We start from the raw sequence: 26,750 nt of genomic DNA, 5'->3' as shown, positions 1-26,750 counted from the left end.
TTCTCAAGTCACTGCAGGACAAAGCAAATCCTCTCCCACTGGGGAGTGACAAGGCGGCCCAGCCTTCAGTGATCCCGGAGGTTGGTAGCAGATTTAGAGACAGCCCCTACTCCTATTGTTAGGGGACCCACATGATGACCAAGCTGTATATTTTTTACATATGTATAGGGGTCTAGGTTCTGTCCATGCAAGCTGTTCAGTTGATGGTTCAGTCTCTGTGAGCCCCCGTGGGCCCATACTAGATCGCTTTGTAGGTCTCCTGGTGTTCTTCCTGTCAGAGCTAAGTGAAAAGACGTGTTAAAAGATAGTCTCCTGGGAAGGGAACCCAAATACGTCTCCAAAATCTAATTAGTGATACATAATTTATTTAAAATGTCTTGGTTTGTAATCAAAGCGCCAATTTAGAAGCGTGGGTGTAGCCAGGAAGCAGTCGAATCATCAGCTGTCCTGAGCAACGGGGCCTCACCAGGACTCCTGTTGTTGCCCTGTGTCGTGGAGATCCTGCAGCTTTGGATCTGCAGGAATGGCCCCTTCACGTGCTCCAGCAGTTCGTAGATAGCACAGGGAAAGGCAGCGTGGGGAGGCTGGGTGGGGAGCGGTTGGGGGTGCATCTCTCCCAAACCCATGCCTGATACACATAGCTGATGAGGGGTGGGATCAGCTCTCCTGAGTGCCACAGCCAATGAGGGGCAGGCGAGCTCTGTGCAACCCTTGGGTACAACAGGGTCCCAGGCAGCAGCTCAGACCAGGGACGTCTTCACGGCCTTTGGTGGTAACATGGGCCACGGAGCCAGACACGGCCCTCGGCAGCAGCATGGGGCAGGAGCTCACCGTGGCTACTCACATCGGGCTGTTCCTCGCACCCTCACATCACTGGTCCTGCCTCTCTTGTGCAGACACCATTCTGAGTCTCTTCCTCTCCCAGTACTCGCACACCGCAGCAGCGCTTTCTGTGGGCAGACCTCTGCCCACCTGTGCCATGTGGTGGCAGGCCTCTCAAACACATGCTTTCTAAAATTAAAAAAAAAAAAAAAAGAAATCCCCAAACGACTCAGCAACATCTCAAGCATTAAATAGCTTCACGTGGCCAGTGACTTTCACACTGGGTGGCATATAATGTATCTATTCACATCAGCACAGAATCACGTAAGGGTTATAAATTACTAAGCTGCCCCTCACACACCCTTACCAATTGATTTATCAGTTCTGTTAGTGATAGAACTTTCACTTATAATGAGGTTTGGTTTTTTTTTTCCTTTTCCCCTACCACCAATAATCCTTCTATGAACATTTCAGTCATCTTGGGATTCTCAAACTCAGTCACAAAGTAAAAGAAACTGGGACTGGATAGAACCTTAAATTTGTCTAAAATTCTCCTTTGTTCTTCGTGGGCATATTTTCTTTAAGTTTTTAGGTAGACTTTATGATGGGTATTTTAAAGTACTTGTCTAGAATTCCCAAAACCTAGATCCTTCCCATGGTCACTTAATATTAAGTGCTTTATTAAACTTTTAAAATATTTTCTTGTTTTAAAGTTGTAATCTTTGCACAGCCGGGAATCTTTCATTGGCAACTAGACATTATTAATTACAAACTGTAGTGTCTAGGGATTCTGCCTTGTTCTTCTGAAGAGTAATTTTAATTTTTACAGGTATTACAGGTAGTTCTGTTTAAAATCCCAACTCTGTCCCTGTTGGGCAGCAGATTAAACTCTCCAATCAGGTCATTTAGCTTCCAGATTTTGCTCTTTGCCAAGGTTATCTTGTATCTTCTCTACATGTATATACAGTGTCTCTAAGTCTTTTAGGTAGAATTTATATGTATCTCTTTGCAGTCTCCCCTTTGCGTCTCCCTCCCCCAGCGTCAGCCCTTTAACTTCCAATTCTCCCTTTATTAAACTATCTGAAGCCTCAAGCCAAGGTGATGGAGGTTCCCTGCTAATGTATCTATGCAAGAAGGAGCCTGGGAACTGTCAAAAGTTATCTAAGAAAATTCCCCATCCAAGCAGAGTTTCCTCTAGTTGCTACTTCAATCACTCTCTGGTTCTTTAATAGGATGAAGTATATGTATTTTAGTTTTTAACCACTGCCATCCAAGGGAAAGTTAACTATCTAAAAACCCCAACCATGACTGAGTGCTTTTTGATCTACAATGTCTTATCTTCCTCTTATGTGACATGCTCACTGAAGAAAATGGCTGATTTGAAGGTGAGTATAGACACACACACACACATGCACACACACAAACACAAACACGCATATACTTACACCTCCCTTTTATTTTGAATATATTTTAAATGTTTCTTAATAAAAACTTAAAAGTGAGAAGATTAATTCGCGGGCCATGCTTTGCGCTTTCTGTCACTTAACAAGGAGTGAAGCTAAATCCAAAACAAAGCCTGCACGCCTGCACACCTCATCATTCAGTCCGCACAGCAGTGCCACATCCTCGGAGAAGTGACATTCAAGCTAAAGAAGTGCCCCTCACTGGCGACCCCGGCATCGTTCCATCCCACTGTACTTCCTTACCATCAAACTAAATATCTGAAAATACCTTATTATTTACACATTTATTTCTTGTTCTCTCTACTAGGATATACATTCCACAGGCAAGTCTATATTCTACAAGAATAAACATCAAGATGAGATTGGATCTGCTGAAATTTTTTATTAGGGTTATGGCCTGGAAGAGAAAGCAAGGAAGGAGGATAAATCTGAAAGAGACTTCAGAATGTGAACAAGTTGGGCACTAAGTGAAAAGAAGAAAAGAGAGTCAAGGCAAGTCATCTAGATAAGGCCTGAGGAATGGTCAGCAAGTCCACCATGGTCTTAAGGCCAAGCCTTACAAGACTTTCCCTGCCTCCAGCAATGTCTTGCAAGGAAAAAGTAGCCTCGGGTAAACTTTCAATAGATTTCAGAGCACAGAATCTGAGACCCAGTCACATTTGCCACCATAGTTAGAGACAAGTAGGTCACACCTCATGCAGTCTACGCTTCATAAGAGCAAAAGAGTGTTCCTGACAAGTTGTACAAGATTCTCAAGACAAGTCTGTGGGATACGTGAATGAATAAACAGAAGCATGAAGAACATTGCCCAAGGTCACGTTGTTGTACTAGCAGGATACGGAACATGCCCCATCACCCAGGACAGCTGATGATTCGACTGCTTCCTGGCTACACCCACGCTTTTAAACTGGTGCTTTGATTACAAACCAAGACATTTTAAATAAATTATGTATCACTAATTAGATTTTGGAGACATACTTGGGTTCCCTCCCCAGGAGACTATCTTTTAACACATCTTTTCGCTTAGATCTGACAAAAAGAACAGGAAAGTTGGAGAAATGGCTTGGGAGTTAAGAGTGCTGGTTGCTCTTTGAGAGAACTCAGGTTCAATTTCCAGAACCCACATGGCTGCTCACAGCTGTCTGTACCCCCACTTCCATGTGATCAAATGGTGAGATGCCCTCTCTGACCTTTCGTGGTGCGAACATGGTATACATATACACATACAGGCAAAACCCCACATATATAGAAAATAGAAACAAAAAATTAGAAATACTTGAAAAGAATGTTATTTTTAAAAATTAAAGAAAACTTTAGCCATTGTCATATTAAAAAAAACATTGTTAAACATTCCATGTCCAGTCAAACACACACACACAACACCACAAAAATCATTTTCCTTTTAGAGTACTCAAAAAAACAAAAGAAAAGAAAAGAAAAGAAAAGAAAATCCTACGATGATTGAGGAACATTATGACTGAACATTCACTCCAGTTCTCTGCAGTAAATTTTATGTACAAAGAACAATTCAGTGATCAATAAAGTCTTGGATATTTATATAAAAATCAGTTTTATCTCTTCTATTTCTGTCCATTTGCCTGCAAATTTCGTGATTTCCTTGTTTTTAATTGCTGAATAGTGTTCCATTATGTAGATATACCACAATTTCTGTATCCATTCCCCCATTGAGGGACATCTAGGTTGTTTCCAGATTCTGGCTTTTACAAATAAAGCTTCTATGAGCAAATGTCCTCATTGAATGGTGGGGCATCTTTTGGGCATATGCCCAGGAGTGGCATAGCTGCATCTTGAGGTAATGCTATTCCCAATTATATGAGGAAGTGCCAGATTGATTTCCAAAGTGGTTGTACAAGTTTACATTCCCACCAGCAATGAAGGAGGGTTCTCTTTTCTCCTCATCCTCTCCAGCATGTGTTGTCACTTGAATTTTGATCTTAGTCATTCTGATGGGTATAAGATGGAATCTCAGAGTTGTTTGTATTTGCATTTCCCTGATGACTAAGGATGTTCAGCATTTCTTTAAGTGTTTCTCTGCTTTTCGATATTCCTCTATCGAGAATTCTCTGCTTAGCTCTGTACCCCATTTTTTATTTGGATTATTTGGTTTGTTGGTGTCTTGAGTTCTTTATATATTCTGAATATTAGTCTTCTGTCAGATGTAGGGTTGGTGAAGATTGTTTCCCAGTCTGTAGGCCTCTGTTTTGTTCTGCTGACAGTGTCCTTTGCTTTACAGAAGCTCTTCAGTTTCATGAGTTCCATTTATTGATTGTTGCTCTTAGAGCCTGAGCTGTTGGTGTTCCATTCAGGAAATTGTCTCCTGTGCCAATGAGTTCAAGGCTCTTCCCCACTTTTTTTTTCCAACAGATTTAGTGTGTCTGGTTTTATGTTGAGATCTTCAATCCACTTGGACTTTAATTTTGTGGAGGGTGAATGGGTCTATTTGCATTTTTCTATATGTGGACTTCCAGTTAGACCAGCACCATTTGTTGAAGATGCTGTCTTTTTTTCATTGCATGGTTTTGGCATCTTTGTCAAAAATCAGGTGTAGATAGGTGTGTGGGTTTATTTCTGAGTTATCTGTTTGATTCCATTGATCCATCATTCTGTTTCTATGCCAGTACCATGCAGTTTTTATTACTGTTGCTCTATGGTACAGTTTGAGATCAGGGATGGAGATCCCTCCAGAAGATCTTTTATTGTAGAGGATTGTTTTACCTATTCTGGGTTTCTTGTTATTCCATATGAAACTGAGAATTTTTCTTTCAAGATCTGCAAAGAATTATGTTGGTAATTTGATTGGCATTGCATTGAATGTAGATTTTTCTTGGTAAGACGACCATTTTCACAAGTCTTTGACTTGCTTGGTTAGAGTTACACCAAGGTATTTTATGTCCTTTGTGGCTATTGTGAAGGGTGTTGTTTCCCTAATTTCTTTCTCAGCCCATTTGTCTTTTGTATACAGGAGGATGACTGAATTTTTTTTTTTTTTTTAGTTAATTTTGTATCCAGCCACTGTGCTGAAGGTGTTCATCAGCTGTACAAGCTCCCTGGGAGAATGTCTTTTCCTTTTATTTATTTTATTTTATTTATTATAATTTATTCACTTTGTATCCCAGCTGTAAACCCCTCTGTTAGTCCTTCCCAATCTGGCCCTAACTCCCTCATCTCCTCCCATGCCCCTCCCTCAATCCACTGATAGGGAAGGTTCTTCTCCCCTTTCATCTGACCCTAGCCTATCAGGTCTCACCAGGACTGGCTTCATTGTCTTCCTCTATGGCCTAGTAAGGTTCCCCCCTCCTCAAGGGGCCAGGAGAAGGGTGATCAAAGAGCTAGCCACTGAGTTCATGTCAAAGACAGCCCCTGTTCCCCTTACGGGAGAACTCACTTGGACACTGAGCTGCCAAGGGATACATCTGTGCAGGGGTTCTAGGTTATCTCCATGCATGGTCCTTAGTTGGAGTATCAGTCTCAGAAAGGACTCCTGGGCCCAGAATTTTTGGTTCTGATGTTCTCCTTGTGGAGTTCCTGTCCCCTCCAGGTCTTCCTACCTCCCCCTTCTTTCATAAGATTCCCTGCACTCTGCCCAAAGTTTAGTTATGAGTCTCAGCATCTGCTTTGATACACTGCCTTCTGAGGTAGGCTCCAGTCTTGTTTCCTGTTTTCTCTTTCTTCCAATGTCCATTTCATTTGTCTTTCTGAATGAGGATTGATTATCTTACCCAGGGTCCTCCTTCTTGCTTAGCTGCTTTAGGTGTACAGATTTTAGTATGTTTATACTATATTATATGTCTAATATCCACTTATAAGTGAGTATTTACTGTTTATGTCTTTCTGCTTCTGGGATACCTCACTCAGGATGATCTTTTCTAGATCCCACCATTTGCCTGCAAATTTCATGATTTCGTTCATTTAATTGCTGCATAGTATTCTATTGTGTAAATGTACCACAATTTCTCTATCCATTCCTCAGTTGAGGGACATTTGGGTTGTTTCCAGATTCTAGCTATTATGAATAAAGCTGCTATGAACATGCTTGAGCAAATGTCCTTGCTATATATTTAAGCATCTTTTGGATATATGCCTAGGAGTGGTATAGCTGGATCTTGAGGAAGCACGATTCCTAATTTTCTGAGAAAACAGCAGATTGATTTCCAAAGTGGTTGTATAATTTTACATTCCCACCAGCAAAGGAGGAGGGTTCCCCATTGTCCACATCCTCTCCAACATGTGTTGTCACTTGAGTTTTTGATCTTAGCCATTCTCATGGGTGTAAGGCAAACTCTCTGGGTCATTTTGATTTGCATTTCTCTGATGACTAAGGACATTCAGCATTTCTTTAAGTGCTTCTCAGCCATTCAAGGTTCCTCTATTGAGAATTTGCCAGAATCTGGAAACAACCTAAATGTTCCTCAACAGAGGAATGGATACAGAAATTGTGGCACATCTACGCAATGGAATACTACTCAGCTATTAAAAACAAGGAAAGCATGAAATTTTCAGGCAAATGGATAGAACTAGAAGAGATCATCCTGAGTGAGGTAACCCAGAAACAGAAAGACAGGCATAGTTACTCACTAATAAGTGGATATTGGCCATATAATATAGGATAGCCATCTATAGACCTAAAGAAGCTAAACACTAAGGAGGACCCTAGGGAGGATGCTCAAATCTCATTCAGAATGACAAACAGGATACACACCAGAAGTGGTGGAAGAGAGGAAACAGGATGGGAGTCTACCATAGAGGGTCCTCTGAAAGGAGATCAAAGCAGATGCTGAGACTCAGGGCCAAACTTTGGGCAGAGCACAGGGAGCCTTATGGAGGAAGAGAGGGGTGGGATTAGAGGGACATGGAGAGGACAGAAGCCCCACAAGGAGACCAACAAAACTAAAAGGTCTGAGCCCAGGAGGTGCTGCAGAGACTGATGCACCAATGGAGGACCATGCATGGAGAGGACCTAGACCCCTGCTCAGATGTGGCTGATTGGCAGCTCAGTCTCCATATGGATCTCTGAGTGAGGGGATCAGGGGCTGCCTCTATCATGAACTCAGTTGACTGCTCTCTGATCACTTGCCCCTGATGATGCAGCCTTGCCAGTCCATGGAGGAAGAGGATCCAGGCAGTCCTGATGAGAATTAACTAGCTAGGGGCAGATGGCAATAGTGGAGAACTCTCCCTTTCAGTGGGCTAGGGGAAGGAGATGAGAGGAAGGAGAGAGGGTGGGACTGGGGAAGTTGAATCCTTCAAACAGGATATATAATGAATAAATTGTGAAGAAAAACTTAAAAATTAAAAAAAAATCAGTTTTATCACAAAGGACAAACATAAATTGACCATCTTATAAAAATGCTCAAAAACAGAAGAAACATCTTCAAATAAGCCTCCATGCAAGCAAAACAGCCAAAATAACAGAAACCACCCAGAATTATTTTTAAATGTTATACTTTGAGGCTGATGTCTAAGATCAAAGACAGCAATGAACTGCTTATCTAAAACATCTTTTTAGAAATTTGGATGACAAAATAAACAACTCCGTTCTAAGATGTGATCATTTCTCTAAAACCAAAACAGGGTTGTGCGAGTTGTCCATAGATGGAGTCAAACAGTGAGAAAGTAGGGGGATGCGGGTTACCTTAGTGAATTCTCCAGAATTCTACACTCGGACTAGCCATGTTTCCACAAATAAATCTTCACTGTGAAACCCCAGGTCCCTCCAGCCACAGCCAATGCGTTTCCTCCTGTGTCCTTGACCTGGATCTAGGACAAGGAAGACCATCTCTTTGTCCTACGGGATCTTCACATTGTTTTGATTTCAGGGATCAAAGGTGCTACAGAACTGATAGACTAAGATCAGAAAGAAGGAGAGGAGGACCTCCCCTATCAGTGGACTTGGGGAGGGGCATGCATGCAGAAAGGGGGGGAGGGTGGGACCGGGAGGGGAGGAGGGAGGGGTTTATGGGGGGATACAAAATGAATAAAGTGTAATTAATAAAAGTTAAATAAAAAATTAAAAAATAAAAAAAGGTGCTACAGTGGTTATAGACAGCTAAGAAGAAAAAGGGAGGAAAAAGCTGCCTCCCTCTCTCTCCCTCTCTCGATATATATATTTATATTTCCATGCATGTGGAAATTGGGATCTATACATGCCAAAATATTAGCATGTTTGACATAGGTGAAAACTGAGCAAGTGGGAGATGTTGGCAGCAGTAAGTGGAGTAGGAAATGGTTGAGGATTCTTAGAGACAAGGGAGAAAGTGTGGCTCCATACTAACTCTGCCTAATGTCATTTCGGATACTGGTTCATGGATAGATTTCCCAACTCCCCTCTTAGCTTGACGAAGTCAGAGTCTCCAGGAACAGGGGCTGGTCTTTTGGCTCATCCATATCCGGCTGTTGGTTCAATCCAAATTCTAGGCCATCAATCACCGGAAAATTCCTGTCAGTTTCTGCAGTTACCTTAAAAGTACTTTTAAAGATTTATTTTATTTATTTTATGTGTATAAGTGTTTTGCTTACGTGTACGTTTGTATATATGTATTATGTATGTACGTACACATACCACGTGTGTGTGGTGTCCACAGAAATCAGACAAAGGCAGGTTTGGATACTGTTTTTGTGTCTGTAGTTGTGGGCAGTTGTGAGCCATCCTGTGGAACCGAGTCCTCGGCAAGAGCAAAAAATGCTCTTTTTAAAGCTTTTTAAAAAAAAGCTTTTTACTGCTTCTTTGTGACTTTCACATTGTGCACCCAGTCCTACCCAATTCCCCTCCCCTCGCCCCCTCCCTCCACGCTTCCCTCTCCAACAGAGGGGGAAATAAAACTTGTGGAGGCTGCAGTGTGTCACAGTGTGTCCCACGGTGCACTGCTTTTTCCACACTTCTTTGCTTGCAAATGTTCATTGATCTGGTGGGAGGCCTCTGGCTTCTGCTACTCCATCAGTGCTGGAGGGAGCCTCACGGGGACTCCCCTCGGATATCCTGTTGTTGCCTCCTGTCATGGAGATCCTGTAGTTTTGGATCTGAAGGATCGGCCCCTTCGTGTAATCCATTAGTTCATCAATAAGGTAGATGTTGGGCCAATCCCAAACCCTGGATCTGGCCTGGGAAGTATCCGAGCTGGTCATCTAGTGCTCTCACGCCCCTGGGGAGACTCACCAGCAACAACCCCACTCCCCGACCCAGTGCCTCCTACCCCACCCCCACTCCCAGAAACCAGGACCGGCTCAACCCTGCTGCCCAGGCAAGGTACTGCCCAGGGCTGGCAGCTGGCTAGGGATGGGGTCATCTCTCCTGCTCTCACGACTCCCCCCCCCAGGGCCAGCTCTCCCACCATGCACAGGCCAGGAGCACCCTGGTCCCTGGTGGCATCAGTGCTACTCACGTCAGGCCATCCCTCACTACCATCGAGCCTCCAGCTCTGCCTCTCTTCATTGTGCCCACATCTTTCTGTTTCTTTTTCTTTCATTTCTCCACGACTTGCTAGCTCCTCTTAGTGGTGCCCGGGTCTCTATGTCTGGGGTCGTCTCAGGGGTGATCTCAGGAGTGCAATGCCTTGCTCGTGCATTGTGGAGCTGGCCAGGGGTCATCTCGGCCATGGTCTGCTCCCCCCAGGCCTACCTGGCATCAGACTGGAGGTCATCTCAGATGTGCACAGGTCAAAACACGGAGCGTAGACATGGCCTCTCTCCTCCTACTGACGCACATGTGACACAGCAGCCACACCCGCAGCGTCTCTTGGGGCAGCGCAGCAAATGTTCTTAATCACCAAGATTCTCTCTTTACTACTGGTTTTAATAATGTTTTTTATCTATTCTTTGAGAATTTCATACAATTTCTTTTGATCATATTATTTCCCCTCCACCCAGGTCTTCCATCACCACCCACCAGCCATCCACTGTCATGTTATTTTTCTCTTTTGAAAATAACAAACAAACATGGAGTCCAGTTTGTGCAACCACTCCTAAGTGTGGGGCCTGCTTTGGAGTGTAGGTGATACACCCAGCGTTACTTCATTTAAGCAACTGATCTCCCTTCTCCCGGTCGCTGTCAATTGGGAGTGGCTTCTTGGCTAAAAGTGTTTTGAGTTGTTTGATTTTGATGTTTCTTAGTATTGTGTTCATTTTGCTTATGTGCTTTGGGGTAACTGGGCTTCTTGGGTCTGTAGATTACGGATTTTCACAAATTTGGGCAATTTAGAGTCATTATTGACACTGGTAGGTTCTTGTGTTCTCCTTCCTCTCCTCTGGGCACTCCAGTTTAAAGTACTTGACCATTTAAATGGCCCCACAGAGCATTTAAATTCTGTTCATTTCACCTTGTTCCTCTTTGCTGAGTTTTTAATAGCTTTTATTAAACCATATTAAACTGAAATGCCATTGAGTTCACATATCTGTTCTTTGACTTCCGATTTGTAGTTAATCCCTTTGGATGTGTTTTTAATCTCAGAAACTATAGCTTTCATTTCTACGTCTTTATATTTTTTCACACATGTAATTTTAAGAACATAGGAAACAAAATCATGAAATAAGCTTTCATGCACTCTGTTTTACTTTTTTTTTATTATTGTAATGACAGTGTAATTTTTTGACTTGCTTAGGTTTTTTTTTGTTTTTTGTTTTTTTCCTTCTTGTCCTTGTTGTCCTGATTATTTTCATGCCTGGTAACTATAAAGTCTTTGGTTGTTTCTTTACTTGGATCCTGGATACTTTTGTAACTCTGTAAATATTATTGAACTTTATTTGGGGAGTATTTCAAGTACATGGAAATTGATCTTTGGGGGTTGTTTCTTGTTTTTACAATCTACTATTAAATCTACTATTTAGACCCAGAACAATGCCCATCATGTGACTATTTATTTTCACTACTGCTGCAAGTCTCTTCTGAGTACTTTGCTTGTTCTGCATGAATCATTATTTTTCCCCGTATTTTCAATACGACCATGACTGTGTGAGCACTGAGCACCCTTTCCTCGGGTGCATTTGGTAAACATTTCCCGAACAGTTTCCCGAAGGAAATCTGTTGATGGCGACATCTGTGGGCAGCCATGGCTACCACCACAGGCTGAATCCACTCCACACTTCTCCAATGCCACATCAGTCTTAAATAGAGATTAATGTTAGGTACTCTGTCATAAGTGGGACAGAGCTTCGAACATAAATAAATTGAGGGAAAAGAATATATTCTGGCTTGTGATTTCAAAAGGTCCCATCCATTCTTGCTGAGCCCACGATCTCGAAGAGAGCATCAGGATAGAAGATCACGTGACAGGACAGACGATCACGTGGCAAATGATCTTCCTTGTTTAATGTGGTCAGAAGGCATAGACAGACAGGCAAGCTAAGGATGGGCTCTCCACCAGTGACTTCCTTCGCAAGAGCCTGCTCGGAAACTTAGCGAGGGAGCAGAGTTACGGCTGTTCTCCTGACAGAATGGTTTTCTGCCTGGGAAGGTCGTCCTCGTCCACTGAGCATCCGTGTTTCGAAACCGTGCCCAGGGAGCGGTGAGGAAGGAGAGGCACCTGCTCATCCCTCAGAGTCAGCCAAGCCAATCACAGAGACCCAGGGTGACAGAGGTGATGGCCAGATTATCCTCACACACCCCAATAACCTGCTTCCGCCAGCAAATCCCACCTTCTCCAGTTCACAGAACCCCAAAACATCGCCACCAGCTGGATCCCATACGCCAGTGCAGAAGCCTCTCGGGAAGGACACTATCTACCCAAACCATCACAAGATTCATCATTGAGGCAATGGCTCTATGATCAGATTCTTGCCTACAGATTCTCAATTCACCGATGTATTTCTTAGTGTAACTCTAAATACCAGTTAAACTTTTTTGTTTGTTTGTTTTCAGGCAAAAGATCATTCCATTATGCCTCATTACCCTATATTCGAAGAAAAATTCCATGCTGTTAGTTTGTGTGGCCTGCAAACTGGATTTAAGGTTTGGAACTAAAGATGTCAGGGCAATAGAAGAATTTGGTAAGATTTGAATTGCAAAAAAGAATGAATAGAAACAAGGAAGCTGTCATGAGGGAAAATTTTAGACATGTAATGGCAATTTTCATGGATGTCTGAATTATCTCACTCATCAACCCTCAAAATCTTTAGTTTCAACTTTGTTACTGATCAAATTTCCATTTCAGAAATTAATTTTGTTTTAAGTACATGAATATGAACTATTAATGGCACGTGTTGAAAAAAATAAAAGCTTTCTAAAGAAGACTGGTTACATTCTGATTTAATATTTCTGGAAAATGTAAGAAACAGAAGTACATTTTAAAAACTGAATACTGAATATGAGAGTACCTAATATGCGAAAGGCTCCAGAGTTTAAAATGAAATTTAAGAAACATCTGGTCAGTCAATAAATTGTGCTCTTTTTGAAAAATATTCTAGTCTGTTGTACTCTCAAGTTTTTAAAGGATTCAAACATTCTTTCTCTCTGAAAAGAAATGGGAATCTCAAAGGAATTTCCTACAGACATCTGCATGGTTCCTGAGATCGTTTTCATCACCCTACTACAAGGATCAAGTTTAACAGACCTCCACGAACATAAAGAGGATCCATCTAGCTTCATAGATCTTCTTCTAAAGTATGAGGGAACATGAAAAATATAAAATGAAAGTTAAAGCAAAAATAGAGATGAATGAAAGAGAAAATTTATAATTAATATTTCCAGAGAGTAATAGTGAGGGCATTACATCTCTAGTATAAAAGCAGAATGCTTTGGGAAGAAAAAAATGAATCAGTGCACAAGAGAGATTTTTTTCACAAAAATAAAAACTGAACAAAAGGAAAAGAAATGGTAAAAATTGAAATATAAAATATAAAGTAAGTAGTTTCTAGAAAGTGTTATAACTAAGATTCAAATAAAATAGAAAAAAATAGAAAGGAAAAAGTGTTTTTAATGTAGACAATCAAGCCAGAAAACTCAACATATGACTAATGGGAATTCCAGAAGGAGAACATAAAATTATATAATATCTAAAGTTCACAGTAGGACACAGGTTTTCAGAATGAATGAATTTCCTATGTTACCTACAATTATAAATGAAAATGGAAAATCACCAAGGAATATCACAATGAATCTGCAGATGCTTAAGTTTCTAAAAAGAAATGAAGCAAATGAGCAGCAGTAGCCATAGCACGTAGCAAGCTGAAGACAGGATAAGAAAGGTATCAGGGTTCCCCAGAGACCCCAGACCCCAGAAACAATGATGTCCACCATGATATGCATGTCCAGTGCTCACAGAGGCCAGGCTTGGCTTCCCCAGAACTGAAGCTACAAGTGTATGTGAGCTGTCACACGGGTGCCTGATGAAAACCACACTGGATTACACCAGAAGGCCTCATGGATGGAAAGAAAGGGGGAAGGAGACTGAGTGAGAAGGGGGAGACAAATGGAAGGGAGGAAGAAGAAATCAAGAAAGGAGGGAAAGTGCAAGGAAAGATGCTTTGGATAGAGAGAACAGAGTTGAAACGGTTTTTGTTCTTTTCAGATCTATCACTAAAACTGGGGAAAATTAAAATTATATACCTATCATACAAACAGGTCCTATACCGAGAGTTCTGGAAACAATCTGTTAGAAGGCTGATGATTAGATCCTAATGATGCAGAGAGGATGGGATGTTTTAAGTCTAGAGACCAATTATCTTGGGCCACCCTTAGCTCTCTTCATAGCTATTTGTTTCCTACCTCTGTATATTTGTTGCCTTGGAATGTACAAACAGATACATAGCTTCCACCAACCAAAGGCTAAGGATGCTATCAGAAAGCACCAAAGCCTGTAGCTGAGATTTCCCTGCTGTTCTGTGACCTGCCTACCTAGAGCTTCCACTTATTTGACAGGTATCTCGATTTATGATCTTCTTTGTTGTGTTACTCTAAAACATAGAATTGTTGCCATATTGGAATATGGTATCCTGTACCACAGTCACCATTATTTGACTTCAGAATGAATCGTTTTTGTCTTTGAGGTGAGAACTGTTTCTTACGTGAACTTTTCATAGAAAACTAAGCAAATGAAAGCACGAGGTGGTAATAAAGATGAACAGAATTTATATTAAAAAAAACTGTAATAACACTCACTCTGCCTGATAATGAGTGAACACCATCTAAAACAGTCTTGGTGATGAATGTTCATTTAATAAAAAGTGGCAAGATGAAGTCGAGAATTAAGCTAAAGGGATATAAAATGGGGAGGAGATACAGGGAGGACAAGAAAACTCCTCATCTCCCACATGAGTGCACCTGGGAATGTGTAAAGCCTGTGACTACAAAGTCCTATACAGGCATAGGGCTTCACATATCAAGATAAATAGAAGAAGTCTGTATCAGAGCAGGAGTGGAACTGGGGAACCTTTCCTATGGAATCCTCCTAGCACTATTTATCATTTTAAACTATGCATTTATAATTTAAATCAATGTACCTGTTTCTGTCAGGGTTCTCTAGAGGAACAGAACCAAAGGACTGTGTGTGTGTGTGTGTGTGTGTGTGTGTGTGTGTGTGTGTGTGTGTGAAAGAGAGATAGAGAGAGAAGAGAGAGAACTTATTAAGTAATATTTAAAATAGTAACAACAGCTTAATCAGAGCTAAAGAACCGAGACCCAGTAGACACTCGGGTCTTTGAGGCCGGGTGCCTCCACAGTCAGAGCAGTCCCACAGTAGCTGTTTCTCACTTCAAGGACGACAACTGATAGTTACCTAGCCCACAAGGCCAGGTGCCTCAGTGGTCCCAATCCCAGAAACTTTCCCAAAGAGCCGCTGCTCCCTATTCCTGATGAAAGCTTGAAAACACTAGTTCTGCTGTCAATAAAGGAATCATAGTCACAAGAATAGTAAGTCATACCAGGGAGGGGAGGGGAAAGGAACGGATTTCAAAGGGACCAAAATTACCCATGTAACATAACATTCACCGGGAAAGCTCATGAACTCCAAGTGTATCAGGTGTAGGAGCTGTGGGAAGGGAAACGACACGAGTATGCTCAGAAAGCTCATGGCTCAGGCAATGAGGCTGCCTATCTTTCTCAGCCCTCTGACTTCCATTTTTAGGAATGACTTTCTCTTCTTTAATAACCTGTATCTGTTTCTGTCACTACTCATGTGTACTTGACACATTCTTTGTTCCACAAGAACCGGAGGTATAAGTGGAAGTCCTCTGTACTCTGATCCTTGCCTATAATACCGCCTGACTTAGAGCAAACTACAGCGTATAGATGGGAGGAGAAATGTGTAAGATAGAAAAGCCACAACTCCACCGTGTGAAAAGTGAGAAACTTAAACACACACACACACACACACACACACACACACACACACACACACACAGGGGAAAAACAGGCTACTCCCTATTTTAGTCCAATGAAAGCAGAAACAACTATGATTCACACAGTGCCACTGGAAGCTGTTTATTCCTCTCCTAATATGTTAGAAAACATCCTTACCTTGCTTTGGTCCAGCCCTGGACCATATGGAAAAGGGATTGCCTAGAAGTAAGGAGAGACCCTGCCTCTCCCAAGCTTTAGGGCCCTGCCTTTCCCATTATCCTTTCTCTCTGCTTGGGTGTCTTGCCCTAAGGCACGTTGGATGATCTCACACTAGCCATAGACTAGGCATCCAACATTCCTTTTATTGATTATTACAGAAAGCTAAGTGCCAATATTCAGAGAAATTGGCCCTTCTGCCTTACACTGGCTTCCCTTCAGGACAGAGGTCCTTAGCTCCACTCCCGGTCTACTGTTGCAATTCCTCTCCGGCCCATCTGTATTTGATCTGTAATATATTTTGTTGCGCATTTTCTGGTAGGAATATTTTAAAAACTTAAGACATTTTGTTACTTTTACTGTTTCTTTTGTGGATTTAATTCCTCCTCTGAAGGTATCATCTTCTCTACTATGCAGAATTTGTGGGTGGATTGTTCTGACATCACAAAACTTTCTGACAATCTTTCTCGTCCACTTTAAATGCAATCTGCCAACTGCTACATGGCATGGGATTCTTGGAGTTAATAGCCATGTCATCTGAATCAACCCATCGTGTAGAATGGGTTCTCCACAGCTCTAGTCTGACCAGAGATTTGGCTCTATTTTAGATTCTCTCCCTCTCTCCTTAACGTCCCCAACCGTGTGTGTGTGTGTGTGTGTGTGTGTGTGTGTGTGTGTGTGTGTTATTTCCTATTGCCTAGATTTAAAAGGGAAATCATCGCTTTAGTTTGAGCCTACATTTTTTTTGGGGGGTCAGCTATTGTTAACTAGCTGTAAATTATGTGATACAGACTAAAACATTTTCAGGGCTGGGGGTATGGATCAATTGGTAGCGTAAAACCCTGGGTTCAGTCCCCAACATCATATGAACCTCTGATCATGGGCATCAGGACCCATGCCTGTGATCATATTAGGCAGGATGTTTTATCCTGGAGGGACTGAGCAATAGGCCTCCAAATATGGGCATAAAGAACAGCAGATGGCTCAGCTCGAGGTACTGATACCGAGTCTAAAGAAAATGGTGATAGTCAAGATAAAAAGCAATGGCAGGGGTCGTTTCTGCTTGGAATAGCTCAGACAAGGCCCCAAAAGAAGGTGTGAGGGACACTGGCTGGGAGTGGCCCCTCCTAGTTACATCAGCAATTTCAAGATTCCCTATCTAGGGAGGCATACACAGAGCTCTACTGCCCTTTCTTCTAGTAGAACTTTTGACTCAGTAAATACCTACTTACAACAGAATGTTGGGTTAAAGTGGGTTTCTAAGAAGAGCACTTCCCTTTTCTAGAAGTGCCTACTCTGGAGGACACATTTTGGAGGAGGCAACAGAAAAAAAAACAACAACAAAAAGAAGAAAAATAGAGCCCCCAGCCTGGTGGGTTGAGGCTGTTTCTTCTCAGCTTGGCCTATTCTTGGCCTTGGCTTCCTTGATGGATCTGATTAAAGTCATTGCTATTTGAATATTGACTCATCCTGTCTAAATTCTTCCGTTCAGAAAACATATGACCTAAGGACACTGGGAGGGCTGAGATCAGAGGAGACCAGAGATCTCCCTACAGAGGTGGAGGTAGCAAGTTCAGGTATGCAAGGTGGTTCTTGGCCATGTAACTAGTTAAGACCCAAAAAAGATGTGTGACTCACGAAATTCTGTCTTAAAAAAAAAAAAAGATCATTAAAACGTTTTCCAAAAATCAAACTCTCCCATGTGCCTTAGAAATAGCCTTTAATTACCAGTTGCAACGCTTGCCCACTCAGTAGGTAAAAAAAAAATAAATAAAAATAAACAAAAACAAAAACAATCAGTATTATTAGAAAAGACATTGAAGAAGAGGAGGAAGAGGAAAAGGAGGAGGAAGGGGAGTGGGAGGGTAAGAAATGCCCATTCGTCTTGTTTGGTGGTTATTTGTGTTGACCATGCTTAGGATTTATACCAGATACAACCGGATTAGTAGAAACCAGTAACTTGATCTGGGAAGCTTTTGAGCCTTATCTTCCCTTTCAGATTCTGGGCAAGAAAACAAGAGAGAAGGCCCATGTGGCTCTGGTTCCTCTTGGCATTATCTTCTAAAAGATAGCCTTGGAGTATAAATCATGTACACATGACCTTCTCTTGGAGCACTGCCCACCATCTGGTGAACTCCCTGTCACGCTGCCTTTCTTCGCAACTCTCTCCATGACCCCACATGTCTCAGTGCAATCTTTCAAAGTCACATGTCTGTGTTTGCAACTACATGGGGAAAATCATGAGTTATCTTGACCACTGATGGATGTCATTCTGTGATCACTCTTAGGCCCTATGAAGATAAGTAAGGGGTCCCTGGATCCCCAGATTCTAGCCTCCACGAGTCTTCTATCCTTCTACTCCCTGTGCTACAAGTCAGGAGATCCCCAGAATGCCACCTTCTACACTAACTTCTGTTCTCTGTGCCAACTGAGATCAGCTCAGGGATGTCTGGGCCCCCAGCCTCTGGTACACACTTATGAAGCACCTAAAACTCAACCCACCAAGAGTCAATGTCAAGTCTCTTCTCATGAAGTTTAAGCCACACACAGCCAAGGTCCATGAAGCAATAGAAATCCCAAGCACTGAAACAAATGTTCACTCAACCCAGGTGTTCCAGGACATCTCGACAGAGCAGGTGAAGATGACAAAATCCCAATGAGGAAGCAGTAACATGAAAAGCCACAGCGAAATGAGGTCCAACCACCAGTCCCAAATACGTTGGTCTCTTAAAGGTGTGTAAAAATTGTTTCGTTCTAGTTTTATGTCAACTTGACATCAGCTAGAGTAGTTTGGAAAGAGGGACCCTCAGATGAGACTGTGTGTCTATAAAATTGGTCTGTGCAAGTCTTTGGGGCATTTTCTTAGTACTGACAAGGGAAGGCTCAGCCCATTGTGGGTAGTATTCATCCTGGGCTTGTGGTCCTAGCTCTCTCCATAAGAAAGGCAGGCTGAGCAAGCCATGGGGAGCAAGCCAGTAAGCAGCACACATCCGTAGCCTCTGTGTCAGTTCCTACCTCTAGGTACTGGCCCAGTTGAATTCCTGCCTTGACTTCCTTCTGTGGACTGTGACTCAGGATATGTAAGCCAAATAAACCCTTTCTTCCCCAAGTTGCTCTTAGTCATGGTGTTTCAACATAGTAACAGTAATCCTAAGACAGGAATTTTCAGATGCTTACTTTGACCCATTTAATGATACAAAATTTACCAATAGAAAAGTAATGGGTGTGAAATGCACAGTAAAAAAGGTCTGCTCTGAGATGGAAAACACACATATAGCCTATAGCCAAAGCCATGTGACCTTCCAATGCCAGGAAACCAATATATTAAGTTGGTAAACAAGGCTGTCCGTTTACATTTAGCAAATCCCAACTTGAGACAGTGTTTCTCTATGTATCCCTAGCTATCATGGAACTCACTCTGTAGACCAGGCTGGCCTTGAACTAAAAAATCTGCCTGCCTTTGCCTCCCAAGTTCTGTGATTAAAGCCATAGGCTACCACCAACACCCCAAATCCCAGCTTCTACTTCGAATGTGATTAAGGAGACCCTTTATACCACCTCACCTTTGAGTTTACCTTTGTATAAGATGTGTGTCTTCAAAACACATAAAACTTACTCGGATGCTTTAAGATCATGTTCTAGATAAGAATAAGCCTCATTTCTGCATTGATAATCACTGTGAATAAACTTCATATAAGTATACTTTTATAGACTAGCAGCCAACAACAATGACTTAGACAAAATTTAAGTAAGGCAAAGAATTTATTAAAGATTATGATGAAGAATTAATTTTTAATATGTTCAAATATTTTAAAGAGGACGTGAAAACAAATGTGTGAATGAATTTAAAGATGAATTCTAAGAAGAGCTCAATCAGCTGAATGATATAAGGAAGCCAGTTACACATGTGATAAAGGAATTCAACAAAGAAATTCAAATCTGAATAAAAACAAAACTGAAATTATATTAGAAGTGAAATTTTCAATAAGGCAATTCAAAACCTCTCTAATATCATGAGTCATAAGGAGGAAAGACTATCAGAGCTTGAGGACAAGGTATAGGAATCAGGTAACTCAGTTAAACTCAATGACAAGTTAAAAGAAAGCATAATAATAGAACATACAAAATTTCTGGGACACTGTAAAAGACCAAATCTACAAATTTCGGTCCCAGATTAAGAGAAAAATCTGATGCTAAAGCCATAGACATTATTTTTAATACAATCATAGAAGAGATTTTTCCACATCTGGGCAAAGAGTCATCCAGAACCGAATAGATGGGCCAGGATAAAAACTCCCTATGCAATATTATAGTTAAAATATTAAATACACAGAATTTTAAAATATATTGAAAACTACAAGAGAGAATGCCCAACTCAGGCTCATTGGAATAACAGATGATTTCTCAGTGGAAATTTTAAAAAGCCAGATGGTCTTAGAGCAATGTATAAACTTCAAGCCATGAAAGATCGTAGAACCAACACAGACTCCTATACCTAGTAAAACTATCAATCATAATTGAAGAAAAGAGGAAAACATTTTGTGATAAAAGCAATGTGAACCAATGTATGGGCACCGCAATGCATCTATAGAGGACACTGGATGTGAGTATACTTCAAAAAATGGAGAATTGCAAACACATCCAAGAAGCTAAAAAAAATAATAAAAGAAGCCAACATATTTGTTAATCAAATGAACATCACAACATCACAAAACCAACAAAATAACATGAATTAATAAAACACATCTCTAAAGAAACTAACCAAGAGGGAGGACTCTTGCTAAAATGCTCAATTCCTATCCAGAAAGGCAAAGAGGATGGACATCAGAAGAAGGAGAAAACAGGGAACAAGTCAGGAGCCTGACACAGAGGACATCTGAAAAGCTCTGCCCTGCAGACTATCAATACAGATGCTGAGACTTATGGGCAACCTTTGGGCAGAGCACAGGGAATCTTATGAAAGAAGTGGGAAACAGTAAGATCTGGAGAGGACAGGAACTCCTCAAGGAGAGCAACAGAACCAAAAAATCTGAGCACAGGGGTCTTTCCTGAGACTGATAACTCCAACCAAGGACTATGCATGGAGATAACCTAAGACTCTTGCACAGATGTAGCCCATGGAAGTTCAGTATCCAAGTGGGTTCCATTGTAATAGGAACAGGGACTGTCTCTGACATGAACTGATTGGCCTGCTCTTTAATTACCTCCCCCTGAGGGGGAAGCAGCATTACCAGGCCACAGAAGAAGACAATGCAGCCACTCCTGATGAGACCTAATTGACTAGGATCAGAAGGAAGGAAAAGAAGACTTCCCCTATCAGTGGACTTGGGAAGGGGCATGCATGCAGAGGGTGGATGAAGGGAGGGATTGGGATGGGAGGAGGGAGGGAACCATAGGAGGGATACAAAGTGAATAAAGTGTAATTAATAAAGAAAAAATTTAAAAAAATAAAAAACACATCTCAGTGATGATAGAGGCTAGCATAATGGAGTGAAAAGCAAGACACCACTTCATGCACCTTCTACAAACACATCTTCCCAACAAAAATAAGCAACACAGGATGGACAAATGCATTTCAAAATAAATGGAGTAAATGAATTCCAAAAGTAAGGAATTGTTATTTTGATAGCTAACAAAATAGATGTCAAATCAACACATGTCAGAAGAGATAAAGAGGGTCATTGCACACTGATTAAGGGAATAAACCACCAACAGGAAATTATCATTCTAAAGATATACACACCAAGAGCAGGTGCACTCAGTTTCACAAAACAAACATTTTTAGGCTTGCACAGGTTAATACCAACATAGTAACTAATAGTAGGTGACTTTGGTACTCCCATTCTCACCAGCAGACAAGTCATCTAAATAAAACCCGAACGAAAAAGCAGTGGAAATAAATGACATCATAAAGCAAATGGATTTAACAGACATCTATATAATATTCAACCCAAATAATACTCAACAGTCCATAGAAACTACTCTAAAATTGGTAGTATCTAGGACAAAAACCTAGTCTCAAAAATATAGAAAAATTAGAAATTCCCTGGCTTTTATCAGACAATAATAGTATAAAGCTAGAAATGAACAGCAAGAGAAACCACAGAAAATACGCAAAATCATACAAACTAAGAAACACAATATTGAACGATGTTTAGAGCATGGAAGAAATCAAGAAAGAAATTCAGAAGTTCCTAGACTCAAATGAAAATGAAAACACAACATATCAAGCCTATGGGACAGAGTGAAGGCAGTGTGAAGGGGAGAGGTGTAGGTGTTAAGTACCTGTATTACAAAACCAGAGATCTCAAATAAATAACTCAGTGGTATATCTCAAGTCCTTGGAAAATCAAGAATAAACCAAACTCAAGACTGGTAAAATGGAGATAATTAAGACCAGGATCAAAATTGATGAAAAAGAAATAACTAATTTAAATCAACAAAAAGAAGAAGAGTTGTTTTTTTTTTCAAAAATAAACAAATTGATAAACCAAATTCATGAAATTAACCAAAAGCAAGAGAGAAAAGACCTAAATTAATAAGATTAGAGATGAAAAGAAAACATTGCAACACACTAATGAAATTCAGACAATCATAAGTACATATTTGAAAAAGTATATTCTACCAAATTGAAAAATTTTAAGAAATTATTAAATTTCTAAATGCTTATGAACTACAAAAAATCCTAAGAAGATACTGAAAAACATCTTAAACTCAACTCCAAATGGATCAAAGACCTCGCATTAAAACCTTAGACATGAAGAATCTGGGAGCGAAGAAAGTAGGGAATTTATAAGCACAAGAAAAGATTTTCTAAACAGAACTCTAGTGGCACAGGCATTAAGACTGAAATTTGAAAGATGAGGCTACCTGAAACTAAAAACTCTTCTGTACAGCATAGAATACTATCATTGAAGTGAAGAAACAGAAATACAAAATGGGAAAAAGTCTTTACTAGCTATACATCTGACATTGTATAGCTGTCAGTGTCTAGACTACACAAAGAACAAAAACCAAACCAAACAAACAAAAAACTAAACAACTCAATTTAAACATGTGGAATATCCCTCCCTGAGGACTAGCTTTTATTGTACCAGAAGGCACCGTGTAAGCTTCCAAAGGAGGGGCACAACCAACAGTTCTAGTCAGCTTTGATGCCTATGAACCACATCAATGACCAGCATGGCACAATATCCCTAAGAGTGAAGTAGTGGTACACAGATCTTGGCAGTAACCAACAGTTTTCTAACTGAACTTAAGACCTGTTCAACATGATGAAAATCTGGATAGCTACTCAGTGCTGGTGAAGGGTTAGTTATTGGAGGAGCATCTACAACCAATAATGTACTAAGCCATCATAATCCCTAACAGCAGTCTGTTAATATTTGTCCTTATACCCTTCACTCATCAAGGGAACTTCTCTTTGCGCCACGCAGGGACCACTACAGAAAGCCGATCAAAATGCATGGTGGTGGAGCTCTGTCCCAAATGGATACATCTACGAAGCGCTCCCACACCTAAGGCTCAGGGAACATTGCAGAAGAGGAGATGAAAAGATTGTAAAGGGTCAGAAAGTTTGCTTTAGGGTTGTGTCTCCTAGTAACATCAGAAACTATGCCTGTAAAATCACCAACATGATGCCCAAACACGGGCTGATCAAAGATGACAGCATGTAACATGCTGGACTGGATGAAAAGTCCACAAGGACTTCAACCCTGAAAACAAAAACAAAAACAAAAGCAAACAAACAAACAAAAAAACTACAGGCAACCAAGGAAAACTAGAAGCAGGAGAGGTGGTCTTCCCCAGGGAAGACCACACTAGTTTGTTGTCCAGCACCAAGCAGTGAGCCCTGAAAACATTATTTGGACTGAACAGATTAAATTTATATATTAATAGTATATATTAATGTATATTATACTATGTATATACATATATGCATTTAGCAACAATTAGTGAAAAAAAGAGGTCATAAATTTGAAAGAGAATGAGGAGGGATATATGGAAGAACTTGGAGGGAGGAAAGGAGGAAAGAAATCTTGTAATTATATTATAATCTCAAAAATAAAATTAAAAATTGGGGAACTGAGTTGATTAGAGATGATAAAAGAAAAAATAGAAATTCTTAGTGGATTCTTAGAGGCAGATAAATTTTATCAAAGGGCTTAAGAACTTCACTTTAAACTATGTGTTCCAATTTCTTTTTACTCATTTATTTATTACAATTTATTCACTTTCTATCTCCGCTATAGCTGCTGTCCTCATCACCTCCCAACCCTGCCCTTCCTCCCTCTTCTTCTTCTATTGCCCTCCCCTAGTCCTCAGATAGAGGAGGTCCTCCTCCCCTTCTATCTGACCCTAGCCTCTCAGGTCTCATCAAGGCTGGCTGCATAATATTCCCCTCCAATTTCTTTCAATAACCTTCAATAGAATGCCTTTCTAATTCGTTCCTATTCAAATTGTTTCTTCCAGAGGGTGGTGCTGTCAAACTAAATTCCTTCGGAAGCTCGTCCCCAGGGCCTCCATGTATACCACAGTGCCCAGCATCTAAGGCCAGCTCACGCTGGACCATGAGAACATTATTCTGTGCATCTTTTCCCAGATGTGTTTAGCTCCCTCACATTGGGATCTTGAAATTTTCCAGGTGGGAGTATTTACACCACGGAAAGCAAACAATACAAGGCTTGTTCCCCCTCCCTACCCCACCACTCCTACCACTCTCATTTCCTACCCCCAAGAACTGATTTTCCACCATATACCAGTGCATAAAAACCACGCCCCCCCAAACAAAAACCCAAAATGGTAAAAGAATATGCAGTAAAATTTGCAGGTTCTGCTTTTTCTCCTTTTCTTTTAATCCCATTAGCAGTATTCTCCTTTAAACTCCTACCATTTGAAATAAATGCCTCTAAAAAATATAGAATTGGGAACCAGGGAGAAAAGCTAACTTCTTAGTACTTTCAAATCGTGAAGCCCAGTGCCACTTGCTTTCGTTAATGTGCTGTGCTAGAACAGGTCACCAACGTATCCTAACCTAGAGGTCACAGCATCAATCCCCACACTCCAATCTTGCTCAAAGAGAAAAAGCAGTGTTTGCTCCAGGGCCCCGCTCTATATATGAGGACTGCAGTGGCTGTTCCGGGAATGCGTGCCCAAGGGAAGACAGGGACAGCTGAGAGAATGCAGTTTCATTCAGATCCGTCCTCTGTGGTCGAAAAGCTAATGTGTTATAAAGATAGAAGAATATTGTTATCTTACTGTGTGTAACGTGTCACATTTCCATGGCTTAGATATTGCTTTTATTATAGCAATATAGCGCCCTTCTCCCAGAGTCTGGACACCTATCAAACACTTTAAAAGAGGATTATTATCCTTGCTTCGCTATAAATGCCTTTGAAAATAATAAAGCTAGACTCTCTAATGAGAAAAATACCCGAGGCTAAAGTGTGTACCCAACTCTCATGAGCTTCAAAGTAAGATCCCCTAGTTGCAGACAACACCCTATGCTCAGCAGTTGCAGTTTCCTGGAGCTGGGTACAATTTGGGGAACTTTTACTCTGAAATTACCCCACGAATCCATAACACACTTCGTGTATATTCTTAGTAGCAGCATCTTCGTCCTCAGGGTAGCGTGAACTTGGGAAAAAGGACAGCCCATCACTAAAGATCATTTGGCACCAAAGCTGATGAACACAGTAGGCAATGAAATTGGGCATTGCCTTTTTTGGTAAAAACAAACGGAGAGTAGAGGAACAGGGCCCGTTTTCTTTCTGACTCATGGGCTGGCTCTGCAGGCAGTTCTAAAAGAAGACTGTTGGAAAAGATTTGGACAATGCAACAGTATCGTAACTGTGAGCATCTCCTATTCGGTCATATAACAAATATTTGAGGGCCAGTGGCTAGGGAGAAATGGCCCATTTCCTTGTGGCTGTGGATATTTATGATGCCCAGGACATGCTGCGTGCCCACTGCCCACGGTTATGTTTTATCATGCATCAGATCCTTTCCTGCATGCTCCCATCAGTCACTAACCTCTCTCGTTTCAGCTTTCTCTCTCACACATACATCTTTCATTAAATGCACAGTTCACTACTTATGACAATTATTTAGCCATATGTGACCTTCAACTTATATTTAATACAAAAATGAAAAAAAAATAGCTGAAAATGATGGCCAGTCTAGACTTGAAAGGTCAGTTTTCTGTGACCTTAACTGCGATGATGCTTTGTTTTCTCTCTTTCGTGGTGCTCAGGCTCAAAGCCGGGTCCTGCGCATGGCAGGCAAGTGTTCAACCGCTGAGTGCACCCCGGGCTTTGCATTGTTTTGAGTCTGGGTCTCCTTAAGAAGATCAGGCCACCTTAAACCCATCCTTTTTGCATCTCTACCTCTGAGAGCTGGAATTAACAGGCCTTTGCCAGCATGCTTAGCTGCATCTACCCACACATGGAAACCATTCTCCACCTTCCATGGCAAATTGAAAAGCCACTAGAATGAAGCAGATGAGAACCGAGGTGAACCAGAAGAATTGGCCCTCGATACAGGCTGTGAGGTGAGTGGCTACACACCGCTGGAGTAGCAATGAGAGAGATTTGATGGGAAAATCAGCCATTTCGTTTTGCTAAAGAAAAGCACAGGACAGAAAAAAATAGTAGTCGAGGCAGGTAGGTACATGATTGCAATGGTGGTTGTAGTCAAGCGTTTTACCATTGAGAGAAAGGAGGGGGAGAAGGAAAGAGAAATGAAAAAAAAGGGGGAAAAACACACTTCTCTAGAAACCTAGGAAGACACCAAGAATCATCTGAGTTAGAGCCTCCTCCAAAGTGGCCAATGAACTTTGTAAAAAAAAAAAAAAAAAAAAAAAAAAAAAAAAAAAAAAAAAAAAAAATTCCCAGAACCAAACCCAGGCTACAAGTCATTTGAATCCAGGCTCCTGGGTGTAGACTCTAGACTTAACTTTGGGT

At 41.1% G+C, this 26,750-nt stretch overlaps 1 pseudogene; it reads right to left on the bottom strand.

Annotated features, from left to right (window-relative positions):
* Positions 1–9,929: 9,929 nt before the first annotated feature.
* On the bottom strand, positions 9,930–10,048 carry LOC129675625 (small nucleolar RNA SNORA17; annotated as a pseudogene).
* Positions 10,049–26,750: the final 16,702 nt, after the last annotated feature.

The sequence above is a fragment of the Psammomys obesus genome, unplaced genomic scaffold (genome assembly GCF_907164565.1).
Source record: "Psammomys obesus unplaced genomic scaffold, mPsaObe1.curated_primary_1811, whole genome shotgun sequence".
NCBI lineage: Eukaryota > Metazoa > Chordata > Mammalia > Rodentia > Muridae > Psammomys > Psammomys obesus.
The sequence above is the reverse complement of the archived record's forward strand: the minus strand, read 5'-3'. Positions and strand labels throughout refer to the sequence as shown.